Source organism: Lipotes vexillifer, unplaced genomic scaffold (assembly GCF_000442215.2).
Source record: "Lipotes vexillifer unplaced genomic scaffold, Lipotes_vexillifer_v1.1 scaffold1111, whole genome shotgun sequence".
Classification (NCBI taxonomy): Eukaryota; Metazoa; Chordata; class Mammalia; order Artiodactyla; family Lipotidae; genus Lipotes; species Lipotes vexillifer.
In genome coordinates, this window is record NW_006795034.1 from 1,314,836 (window position 1) to 1,328,743 (window position 13,908).

The window sequence follows — 13,908 nt, forward strand, 5'->3', positions numbered from 1 at the left end:
GAGACTTCTTATACTTCATACAAAGGAATGGACAATATCTTTATGGTGTCATAAGATTCATGGAATTTTTTTTTTCTAAATCATCCCTTGATACTGACCAACTGTACCGCACCCATGGTACAACTCAGAAAAGAATATCTTTGTGGTAGTAAGGAAAGCTTGTTTATTCATTAATCAAATTTCAGTGAGCCTCTATGTGGCAGCCATTATTCCAATGCTCAGGATACATCAGTACACAAAATAGACCCCCCAAAACCTTGTGAAATTCGTATTCTAGTGGGGGAAGTAGATAATTAAAATGCAACATAGTAAATAGAGAAAATAATAATGTTAGAAAGTGCTAAGTGTGAAGGTAGACAATAGAACTAGGTAAGGGTAAATGTGAGTGGCAAGGTGATCTATTTTAATGGGAAGAAGAGGTTGCTATTTTAATGGCCTGGTTAAAAGGCTTCCACTGTGGTGGCTAACATTAGCCTTCTACTCACCTGATCATGATCATTTTGATTAGTTAGGAAATACCTTTGTTGTCTGCTTATCCATCTAGCGTCTAGGAACTCCATGGTCTATTAGCCATTGATCTGTGCGGATCAAAGTCACCTAGCCTCGTTGCTCAGTAGAGTAATTACATCCATCTTGTCTCTGACAGTTAAGTGCAAAGTGAGACTGCTCTCCTATAGAAAAGGAAAGGACTGTTCCTGCTGGCCTGAAGGATTCAGGGACATCTAGGGGTTTAAGGTTTTCTATCATATCCCTCACTGCTTCCCTGTCAGGTCATAAGTCCTGCCCCTTCCCTATCAGGATCCTGACTTTAGCATAAGATCCCTGCTAGGAGTGCATTCAGCCTCTTTTATACCCTATAACACCCTTATAACAATTTGAGGGCCTGATTTACAGTATATTCAGACCTCTGGATGCAGGACATAAGGATTTCTTTAAATATATCTGTGAAGACTTCTGGATATCACAGCTGACCTAAGTCTAACCATATCTTTCTTCCAGGCCTCTAGGTCAGTTGAAAAGCCAGCTATTTCTACATTACTTATAATTGCCATGGCCCCTTTACTGTTCAGGTGCTAGAACTGTTTCAAAGCCCGGCACCCTCCCCCTGCCAACCTATACCTCATCTCAGTCCACCACAACGACAGTGTAATGAATTGTGATAATACAACACACAAATAGATAGCTAGTGGGAAGCTGCCGCATAGCACAGGGAGATCAGCTCGGTGCTTTGTGACCACCTAGAGGGGTGGGATAGGGAGGGTGGGAGGGGGGGAGGGAGGGAGACGCAAGAGGGAAGAGATATGGGAACATATGTATATGTATAATTGATTCACTTTGTTATAAAGCAGAAACTAACACACCATTGTAAAGCAATTATACTCCAATAAAGATGTAAAAAAAAAAAAAAAAGATTTTCCACAATCTACTTATCACATCAGCAATGGCCTGTCATCTGATGGCCAAGGAATCCAATACTAGAACCAAGTCCTAAAAGTCTGCTTTCTAGAGTTAAGTTGGGTGAATTGTCTTAGATAGGGATTCCCTAAAATCAGAGCCTAAGATAAGAACTTACATACCGGAAGTCTACTTGAGAGAAATCCCATGAAGAATCGGGGGTGTAGGGGATATGCAACTCAGAAGGGAGAAAAGCTAATAAAGGGTCTATCAATGAGTGAGGCATTGGTATGGACAACTTGGGGTTGATGCTACTGTGATTTCTCTGAGAACCTGTGGAACATACCACAGGATCAACCTACTAAAGGACTGAGTGGCTAGGGCATTTTCTACCAGAATCTATCCCTATTGTTTGTAGGTCATCCCTGGAGTGGTTAGCTTTTCTGCACAAAGTATATTGTATCTATTGTAGTGGAATCAGTTTCAGAGAGCCATAGAATTCCTTCAGAGGAGAGGAAGACAGATGTAGGTATTTGTGATATTAAGCTGTCAGCATGCATGCTGGACAGTCTACTATACCAACAGGCACACTGAAGTGAGCCAATGGATCAGGACAATAGCATCTGCAGCATTGCTTATGTCCTAAATTTAAACAAGGGGTCTTAACTTATCAAAGTAAGTATGTTTCAATACCTTAACTCTTCTTCAGGATAACACAAGGGCTTTGGAACATCTTAAATCCACTTATCCAACTCCTAATTTACATGCTATCGCTGTCAAGTACTTTAAAGATATTAAATCAGAAACATATTAAACCCATAAAAGATCATTTTTATTGTTGTTTTAATTATCCAGTATTCATTAGGTTTATCCTAATATTTAGCATTTTTCCCACAACTCTGGCCTCTCATTTGGGATTATCTTCCTTCTGCCTAAAATATATCCTTTAGAATTTTCCTTAGTGCAATCTGATAGTGGTGAATTCTTCTGTTGTTTTTGTTCTTTTGAAAATGCCATTTTACATTCATTTTTGACAAATGCGTATACCACTGGGTATAAAATTCCAGTTTTGAAACTGTTATTTTTCTCTAGTACATTGTAAACATCATTCCTTTATCTTCTGGTTTCCATTTTGGACTCAAGAAGTAAGCTCTCATTTTAACCATGGTTTTCTTTAATGGTAGTGTCCTGTAACTGCTTTAAAATTTGTCTCTGGTTTTCTGAGGTGTCACTATGTGTCTAAGAGAAAACAAAAGAAAATTTCCCACCTGTGGTTCATTGGGTTTTTAAAATACGAGAATAGGTGTCTTTCATCTGTTCTAAAGTATTTCCAACTACTTTTTCCTCAAATATTTCTACTCCATTCTCTCCTTTCTGAGACTCACATGAAATGGATATTAGATTTTCTCTCTGAATCTTCTAATCTGCTTATTCCTTATCTGCATTTTTCATCTTCATATTGTTCTATACTTCTTCTTTTTTTTTTTTTTTTGCGGTACACGGGCCTCTCACTGTCGTGGCCTCTCCCATTGCGGAGCACAGGATCTGGACGTGCAGGCCCCACAGCTATGGCTCACGGGCCCAGCCGCTCCGCGGCATGTGGGATCTTCCGGGACCGGGGCACGAACCCGTGTCCCCTGCATTGGCAGGCGGACTCTCAACCACTGCGCCACCAGGGAAGCCCTACTGAATAGTTTCTTTTGATCTATTTCCAGTTAACTAATACCTCTTCATCTGTGTTTAATTTTCTCTTAAATCCATAAACTGAATTCTTATTTTATCATAGATTTTACTGTACAATTTTTATTTGTTTTTAGTCACTTTTTTTTAAATTAAGATTTTATTTTTTTTAGAGAAGTTTTAGGTTCACAGGAAAATTGAGGGGAAGGTACAGAGATTTCCAGTATACCCTCTACCATTACACATGCATAGCCTTCTCCATTATCAACATCCTCCACCAGGGTGGTATACTTGTTACAGCTGATTAACCTACACTGACACATAATTATCAAAAGTCCATAGATTACATTAGGGTTCACTATTGTTGTACATTCTATGGGTTTGGACAAATGTATAATGACATGTGTCTAGCACCGTAGTATCATACATAGTATTTTCTCCGTCCTAAAAATCCTCTGTGCTCTGCCTATTCACCGCCCCCCCCACCCCTCAAGCCATAGCAACCACTGATCTTTGTACTCTCTCCATAGTTTTGCATTTTCCATAACGTCTTATAGTTGTAATCCTACAGTATGTAGCCTTTTTAGATTGGCTTCTTTCACTTAGTACTACACATTTAAGATTCCTCCATGTCTTTTCATGGCTTACTAGCTCATTTCCTTTTAGTGCTAAATAATATCCCATTGTCTGGATGTACCACAGTTTAGCATCCATTTACCTACTGAAGGGCATCTCGGTTGCTTCCCAGTTTTGACGATTATGAATAAAGCTGCCGTAAACATCCATGTGCAGATTTCTGTGTGGACAAGAGTTTTCAACTCCTCTGGGTAAATGCCAAGGAGTGAGATTGCTGGATTGTATAGTAAGAGTATGGCTAGTTTTGTAAGAAGCTGGCAAACTGTCTTCCAAAGTGGCTGTATACCATTTTACATTCCCACCAGCAATGAATGAGAGTTCCTGTTGCTCCTCATCTTTGCCAACATTTGGTGTTGCCAGTGCTTTGGATTTTGGATGTTTTAGGTGTGTACTAATATCTCCTATGTCACTTTTTAGTTTCTAGTTTCCTGGCAAATTATTCCATCTTACATTTTTTAAAACCACAGTAAGAGTTGGTGTTTTATTGTCCATGTCTGATAGTTCCAAAATCCCATGTCTTTTTGGGTTTGTTATTACTGTATGCTACTTCTGATGTTTTGTGCTTGCTTTCTTACCTTTAGTTGTATGATAAAAGTTTTATTTAAAAAATTATTTGGTAGATAATTATGATATCTAAGATAATGATAACTTCCTTTAGGGATTATCTGTGATAGCTTCTGGGAGTCGTTAGAGGGACTTGGGGTTTCCTTAACCCTAAATGATAAAGTTCTGGGTGCAAGCCCCTGTGATATCGGATTTACTTCTCATTCACGCTTCCTTGAGAGCATAGTTCTTTAGGAATCTGGTTTTAATTGGGGCCAGAGTCTCCATCCTTAGCAGGATTCCAGCTTTGACCTCTGTCCCCCCAGATCCATGAGATCACCAAAAGCAAGACTTAGTTTTGTAGCTGCTCTCTTAGGTTGGGAAAATATCCCCAAAGCAAAACCAATTTTCAGTTGCTATTCTGAGTTCTCTAAAATCTTGGCCTGACTTTTCCTCATTATTTGATAACCTCTTTGATACTTTCCAAAAGATGTCTTTTAAAACTTTGATCAGGTTCTTCTTCTGTTTTTCTGAGAGACAAGACTGGATTGGGTCAACTAGTTTGCTATTATTGGAAGTGAAATTCTCAACGTTATGTCCTTTTTATTTTGGCCAGAGAGGCTTACATTCCTATATTTTTACTAAGCCAATGTTTCTTGATAAAACAAAATATTAATAAAACTATAAAAATTGCTTGTGAAATGCAGAGTTCTGTTGATTCATAGTCTCTATGTGGCTGATGCTAAGACCACAGAAACAATAAATATACTATTTAGGTATAGAGAGTAATTTTTTTATTGAGGTATAATTGACATATAATGTTGTATAAGTTTAAGGTGTACAATGTGTTGATTTGTTACATTTTTATATTGCAATATGATTACCACTGCACTGTTAATTAACGCCTCCATCATACTACATAATTCTTTCTTTTTTGTGGTGAGAAAATTTATTATCTAGTCTTTTAGCAACTTTGAAGTATATAATACAGTATTGTTGACTATAATCACAATTCTGTACATTAGCTCTCCAGAACATATGCATCTTCTAAATTCAAGTTTGTACCCTTTAACCAATATCTACTCAATTATCCCACCCCCTTCAGCCACCGACATTCTCCTCTTTATTTATACAAGTTCAGCTTTTTTTAGATTCTACATATAAGTGATATCATATAGTATGCCCTCAAGGTCCATCTATGTTGTAGCAAATGACAGGATTTCCTTCTTTCCTGTGGAATAATATTCCATTGTGTGTATGTATGTGAAAAAAAATATATATATACATATATATCCCACATCTTCTTTATCCATTCATCTGTTGACAAATACTTAGGTTGTTTTTGCATCTTGGTTATTGTGAATTATGCTGCAATCAACATAGGGGTGCAGATATCTTTTCAATATCCTGTTTGCACTTTGTTTGGATATATACTCAGAAGTGGGATTTCTGGAACATAGTTAGTCCCACTTTTAATTTTTTGAGGAACCTCCATACTGTTTCCATAATCGCTGAACCAATTACATTGCTACCAACAGTGTACAAGGGTTCCCATTTCTATACATCCTGGCCAACACCTGTTATCTCTTGTCTTTTTGAGGACAGCCATTGTAAAAGGTATTAGGTGATACCTCACTGTGATTTTTGATTTGCATTTCCCTGATGATTAGTGATGCTGAGCATTTTTCATGTATCTGTTGGCCATTTGAGAGTAATTACTAAATTTTTTCACTGTCATTTCCCTCTAAAGTTGTGCTTTGTCAATTTTAGAACTAATCAAACATTCATTTCTAAATCCTAATTCTCTGTTTCAGCTGTGAGATGTATAATTATTACACTGAATTGATCAAATCTCCTTATACAGTGCAGAGCTGGTCTGTGGGCAGGGGCTTTAGGGGAAAGAAACCTGAGAGAATATCCTGAGCATCAAATATACAATACACTCTTTGTTTTTAAGTAAATACATAATGTTATATTCATCCAAGAATACAGAGCTGTCTTCATTTTAAGAAGAAATTATAGTCATTATTATTGCTACATTTACAGACCTCTGGACATTTTCAGCCAGGCAAAATGTGACAATCCTTCATGGTAGGAATACAACATATGTGAGGGCCAGCTTTGTGAGAACTCATGATGAATTTAGACATGCCCCCAAATTTGCCCCCAAATATTTCCTTTACTGATATTTCGTGTTATTTTCTTACTTCAAGACAATGGGTCAGGGGAAAAAAGTCATAATATTATCTTCAAAATGTTAACATACTTTTGTTTCTCTCTATTAAGTATATCTACATAGATGACTTTATCTGATTATCTAGTTAAGAAGGTACAAAGAACTGGCCTGAGGCAAGAGGTTGAAGAAATTTCACTTGGAGAAGTTAACATGGCAAAAGTATGTTCAAAGATTAAAGAAAGGGAGGTAAAGGTGAAAGGAATAGACCAGAGAAAGGATCTCAGCATTATTCAGTCCCTCATTTCTTCATCAATTCTTCCATGTGCAAATGTGTAGAAAAGCCTTTAATGCTTTGAAGAAAATGAACAAATACTAGAAGTGTCAAGTAGTAGAATTATTGGTGGTTTGCAAGGAATTAAAAGTGGGGAATAAGGAAGAAAGCATGACAGAATTTGATGTCAGAGGAAGAAAGCGTAATAGGCAGTTTAAAATATATTGAGCCCTAATAATGAAGAATAACAATACCATTTACAAATATAGCAAATTCAGGTTGGGAAGATAAAATAATGAGTACTAAGTTTGGTTTTGAAAATGTGAACTCTGTAGGGCATCTAATGTGCAATGAATTAAAGAAATGAAGATCTACAGTTGGGAGGAGATGTTGGTGACATGCACATGGCAGACATTACACGTATATATATAGAATGTTCAGTACATCAATTTAAGGGAGACATATCAAGAGGAAAGAGAACACAGCTAAAGATGTTATAGCAGATGGTGATGAGGCCAGGTGCAGATCCCCCCTACTACGTGAAGCACCCATCTCCCAGCTGTGATTGTTGGCAAAAATCTCGGGCATAGAAGTCTAGCCATTTGTCTCAAAGAGAAACTACAGTGGTGCAATTTGTGCTCCAGGGCATTCCATAGGATCAGACTGAAGTTGCTCTCCAACCGAAGCCATATTCTTGCTTAGCTTTTTTACTCTGCCCTATCCTACTTCCCTCACTCCCCTAACTCCTGAGGGCACTTCCAATAAATCACTTGACCAATAACTCCCATCTCAGATACTGCTTCTAGAGAACATGGCCTAAGACAGACATGCCATGTGCGGGTCAGTAATTCAAGAGAAAAGTGGAACAAAAATTCTCAGAGAGATAGGGCTATATCCTGGAAATGGTGAGAGGGGGAGTGGTGATTGAGGAGAGAATGGTTAGTGGTGTCAAAGGTGGTTGTAAAAGATAAAGACAAAAGTTAACTAGAAAATCAAATGACATTTGTGACCTTCAAGGGGACAGTTTTAGTCAGATAGTATAGATACCCTTTCTCAAGAAATTTTGATGTAGAAAGATGGAAAGATTTGGAATGATTGCTTGAGGGAATGGCAAGACCCAATCCCTCTGTTCAAATCCAGTATGCAAAACAGAAAAAATAAAATGGAAAGCAAGAACAAAAAACACAGCTACTTTGGCTGAAATGTGAGTGAGACAACTCTGTAACATGTATGCCTGCTTTGGTATCATTTCACTTTCTCCTCCACTGCTGTAGACCTATGGGGTCAGACATCCCACAGTGCTGTAAGGAGCATAGATTGAAATCTACTGATTTAGAGGAAGAGTGGGAGATCAGATTAAAATATAAAGCAAGAGGTGAGAAAATCCTAAGAGGATTTATTTGGGACAATTACAAAGGGATTTGAGTCTCACCTAGTTTGGATATTCTCAGAGATATAATGGCTCAGTAAAAGCCCAGGGGGTATCTGTAATTCTTCCTAAATTACCCCATACAGCTGGCATGTGAGGCTAACTCTAAACTGGGCTTTACTAAGATGGAATCTGGAAACCTAGGCAGAACTGGTGAACCTGATCTGAAATAAATGCAAAGGAACAGAGTCAAATATATTTTTCCAGTTACTATCTCAGGTGACATTCAGAAACATATAAATTCTTTACACCTTTCTTACTTCTTGTTTCGAAGTACATATTAACTTTCTTTGTACCTGTCTATGACCACACAGCCAAAGTCAAAAGGAATAATATACTTACGATATAGGCGCTTCCGAAAAGGTGCTGCTGTACAGCAAGGTTTGGAGGAGAAGAAACTGTATGATATACTGTACATTGACAACTACCAAAGGAAAGGGAAGTATGGTGGGATGCCTGGGCCAGGGACCCCAGAGCTTACTACAAGGCAAAGGTTGTATGTCACCAGTCTAAACTGAAAGTGGAATCCTGGGCTGAACCACTTGAAAATCCCAAGCTTTGTTAGGAGACTAAATGAGAGGGCACATATGAGGTTATAAGGGCTTAGCCTTGAATGGTAGGAGGGAAATGAAAAAGAGAGGAGTGATGCCAGAAGAATTGTTGGGCTTAAAGACCATCTATGTATGAAAGGCAGATACCAAGAAAGGAGAGGAATGAAGGATGAAAATTTTCATATCCTTATGTAAGGAAAATTTTACTTAAATGTGGTTTGGTGATGATTTTATTTCTTTGGATAGTGCAAGATCATAAGTATATAGCCAATTTTTTTGAGTTTATCTAGCTATTGTTCCTACATTTACATTTTCCTAGGTTCTTTGTTTGTATCTTTTTACAGAAAATGAGAAAACATGAAGAAGAAAGATAGAAAGATGCAAAGATGGAAAGGTTTTGAATCCTACAATATTTTATGGGAAATTCTATATCTGAAAATTTGCAACTACTATATTTGTTCAATGGTCACACATTAAATCTGCTTTAAACCACATGGATTCCATATATATGTGCTAGCATACAGTATTTGATTTTCTTTTTCTGACTTACTTCACTCTGTATGACAGACTCTAGGTCCATCCACCTCACTACAAATAACTCAATTTTGTTTCTTTTTATGGCTGAGTAATATTCCATTGTATATATGTGCCACATCTGCTTTATCCATTCATCTGTCGATGGACACTTAGGTAGCTTCCATGTCCTGGCTATTGTAAATACTGCTGCAATGAACACTGTGGTACATGACTCTTTTTAAATTATGGTTTTCTCAGGGTATATGCCCAGTAGCAGGATTGCTGGGTCATATGGTAGTTCTATTTTTAGTTTTTTAAGGAACCTCCATACTGTTCTCCAGAGTGACTGTATCAATTTACATCCCCTCCAGCAATTCAAGAGGGTTCTCTTGTCTCCACGCTCTCTCCAGCATTTATTGTTTGTAGATTTTTTGATGATGGCCATTCTGACAGGTGTGAGGCAACACCTCACTGTAGTTTTGATTTGCATTTCTCTGATGATTAGTGATGTTGAGCAACCTTTCATGTGTTTGTTGGCAATCCGTATATCTTCTTTGGAGAAATGTCTATTTAGGTCTTCTGCCCATTTTGGATTGGGCTGTTTGATTTTCTGATATTGAGCTGCATGAGCTGCTTGTATATTTTGGAGATTAATCCTTTGCCAGTTGTTTCGTTTACAAATATTTTCTCCCATTCTGAGGGTTGTCTTTTCGTCTTGTTTAAGGTTTCCTTTGCTGTGCAAAAGCTTTTAAGTTTCATTAGGTCCCATTTGTTTATTTTTGCTTTTATTTCCATTTCTCTAGGAGGTGGGTCAAAAAGAATCTTGCTGTGATTTATGTCACAGAGTGTTCTGCCTATGTATTCCTCTAAGAGTTTTAGTGTTTGGCCTTACATTTAGGTCTTTAATCCATTTTGAGTTTATTTTTGTATATGGTGTTAAGGAGTGTTCTAATTTCATTCTTTTTTTTTTTTTCGCGGCATGTGGGCCTCTCACTGTCGTGGCCTCTCCCACTGTGGAGCACAGGCTCTGGATGCGCAGGCTCAGTGACCATGGCTCATGGGCCCAGCCGCTCCGCAGCATGTGGGATCTTCCCAGACCGGGACACGAACCCACGTCCCCTGAATCGGCAGGTGGACTCTCAACCACTGCACCACCAGGGAAGCCCCTAACTTCATTCTTTTACATGTAGCTGTCTAGTTTTCTCAGCACCACTTATTGAAGAGGCTGTCTTTTCTCCATTGTATATTCTTGTCTCTAAGGTGACCATATGTGTGTGGGTTTATCTCTAGCCTTTCTATCCTGTTCCATTTATCTATATTTCTGTTTTTGTGCCAGTACCATACTGCCTTGATCATCGTAGCTTTGTAATATAGTCTGAAGTCAGGGAGCCTGATTCCTCCAGCTCCGTTTTTCTTTCTCAAGATTGCTTTGACTGTTCGGGATCTTTTGTGTTTCCATACAAACTGTGAAATTTTTTGTTCTAGTTTTGTGAAAAATGCCATTGGTAGCTTGATAGGGATTGCACTGAATCTGTAGATTGCTTTGGGTAGTATAGTCATTCTCATAATGTTGATTCTTCCATTACAAGAACACGGTATATCTCTCTGTTTGTATCATCTTTAATTTCTTTCATCAGTGTCTTATAGTTTCCTGCATACAGGTCTTTTGTCTCCTTAGGTAGGTTTACTCCTAGGTATTTTATTCTTTTTGGTGCAGTGGTAATGGGAGTATTTCCTTAATTTCTCTTTCAGATTTTTCATCATTAGTGTATAGGAATGCAAGAGATTTCTGTGCATTAATTTTGTATCCTGCTACTTTACCAAATTCATTGATTAGTTCTAATAGTTTTCTGGTAGCATCTTTAGGATTCTCTGTGTATAGCATCATGTCATCTTCAAACAGTGACAGTTTTACTTCTTCTTTTCCGATTTAGATTCCTTTTATTTCTTTTTCTTCTCTGACTGCTGTGACTAAAACTTCCAAAACTATGTTGAATAATAGTGGTAAGAGTGGCAACCTTGTCTTCTTCCTGATTTTAGAGCAAATGGTTTCAATTTTTCACCACTGAGAATGATAGGGGCAGGACAGGAATGAAGATGCAAATGTAGAGAATGGACTTGAAGACACGGCGAGGGGGAAGGGTAATCTGGGACGAAGTGAGAGAGTGGCATTGACATATATACACATATATACAAATGTAAAACAGATAGCTAGTGGGAAGCAGCCGCATAGCACAGGGAGATCAGCTTGGTGCTTTGTGACCACCTAGAGGGGTGGTGTAGGGAGGGTGGGAGGGAGATGCAAGAGGGAAGGGATATGGGGATATATGTATATGTATAGCTGATTCACTTTGTTATACATCAGAAAGTAACACAACAATGTAAAGCAATTATACTCCAATAAAGATGTTAAAAAAAAAACTCATGGATTTGTTCAGAATGTACAGGTGACATGTGAACAACATGGGGGGGGCAGGACACCGCCCCTCTGCACAGTTGAATACCTGCATGTAACTTCATAGTCAGAACCTCTGTATCTGTGGCTCCACACCATGGATTCAACCAACTGAAAATTATGTAGTACTGTAGTATTTGCTATTGAAAAAATTCATATTTAAGTGGATCCATGCAGTTCAAACCCATGGTGTTCAAGGGTCTAATGTATATTGTTATCTCTAGTGCTATAAATCCCATAAGAATTTATCAGTAAAGCTGTAGATATCATCTAGCTATTTGAATATACAAGAGCAGAAAGGCCTTAACAGTTCATGAATAGTAGCATTTCCCCTATGTTGATTTTCTTTTTTCTTAGAGAAAAAGAATTATTTTCGAGAATAATAAAAATCATTATCAGCTATATTTTATCGTATATACAGTGGATGTTATCTTCTGAAGACTCAGAGGACAGGAGTTACCCATTCACCCCTTCACCACTACCACCATTAACCATTTTAAGACTGCCCCGGAAAATGCAGAAAAGGGTCAAGGGCAGAGGCTGCTGAATTCATCATGAATTGATTCACTCTCCCAGCTGAACACATTTCTCCTGCCTCTAGGACAGAGCATCAGACACAAGGAATCATTGCAGCGACTCTCCCTTTATGACTCAGTCTCTTTGGGATTCAGCCCTGCCCCCCAAAAATGCAGAAGGATGCAATGAAGGTGAGATAAAACAATCTTCACTCTCTTCCAAGAGCACAAATGCAGATAAGGGGCAAGGATAGAAATGCCTGAAACACAACTGACAATACATTGTCAGAAAGAAGACAACACTAAAATGAATAAGCAAAAGTTGATGAAAAATACTTTCATTATTAGACCCCACAAAAGTATTCTATTTGTACAGATAATAATAAACATTATTTAATAATTATTTTTAAATATCAGTAATTGAGTTCACATCTTATCTATCAGAAGAATAACATTCTCTCCTAGAGGTCTCTCAGTGATAATTTTTAAAATAACTAACACTCTTACTCTGGTCTAAGTAATCCATTATATTAGTTCCTGCCACACTACAAATGATAGAATTCAGATTTCACACCTTAAAGAAGGAAGATTTCCCAACAGATATGTTGGAGCCATGTTTTGCTGCCACCTTAGGCCATCACTGAAACTCAACAATCTTTGGCGAGATCTCCATTTTCTCCCACAGCCAGCACTGGAGCTGAAGGACAAGACTCTTCTTTGACATACTTCAAAAGTAGCCCTTGGTCCTGCCACTCTTCCACTGTCACAGAGGCTACACTGTGTCTCCATCACTGTTCCACACTTCTCAGGGAGGGTGGGAGGGATGGAACTTGGAGGGCCCCAGTGTCACCACTAGCTCTGCCTTGACCCTATAAGAGGAGATCACTCCCAGTTTCACAGGAACTCATGGCCTCTCCAGGGCCCCTCTGACTAATTCCTAACTAGAAGACCGTCCTTCCTTTAGGTTCATGTTTCCTTCTGTTTGCCCCCTGATGATGGCAGGCAGAGGGAGTACTCACAGTCTTCTGTCATGTGGTCAAAATGGCAATCCCAAGTATAAAATAACCTGATGTTGATACTTTCCAATGTTCAGTGCTATTCAGTTTTCTCTGTGGTAAACTTATAGAATATTTTATTTAAAATTACCTCTGGAATGCTGTTCTAAGGCTATGTTTTCTTTCCTAAAATGTGAAATATATTTTTTCCCAGAATTACAAAACTGGTGAATTCAGTTTATTTTTCCTGGAATCCCTCTAGTTAAGAATGAAACACTGAAAAATATAAGGTATTGGGAAAGATTCATATGGGCTTTAATTTCTTTGGACATTTAACTAAGGGATAAGGGAACAGGAACCTTTAAAGTGTCATTGCTTGAGGGAACCTCTTTTATACTTGATTTGTGTGCCCAGTTACATAGACATACATTAATACAATACATTCTTGTATTCCCTCTACTTCCTTATTCAGTCCTCCCAGATAAGTGAACAGGACTGGATTCATGGATGTGTAATCTGTACAGTTGCACAGGGCTCCACATTTAGAAAGATCCATGTTAAGTCAATGCTCTACTGTTGCCACCTTGAAATCCTTAAAAATTTTTGAAGAAGGCGTCCTGCATTTTCATTTTGCACTGGGTCCCATAAATTATATAGCCAGTTGTGGAAGTGAAGTTGTGGAAATTGGTCAATTTGTGAGAAAGAACCATATACGGGCAGTTCAACTCTTTCCCTCCCCTCCCCTC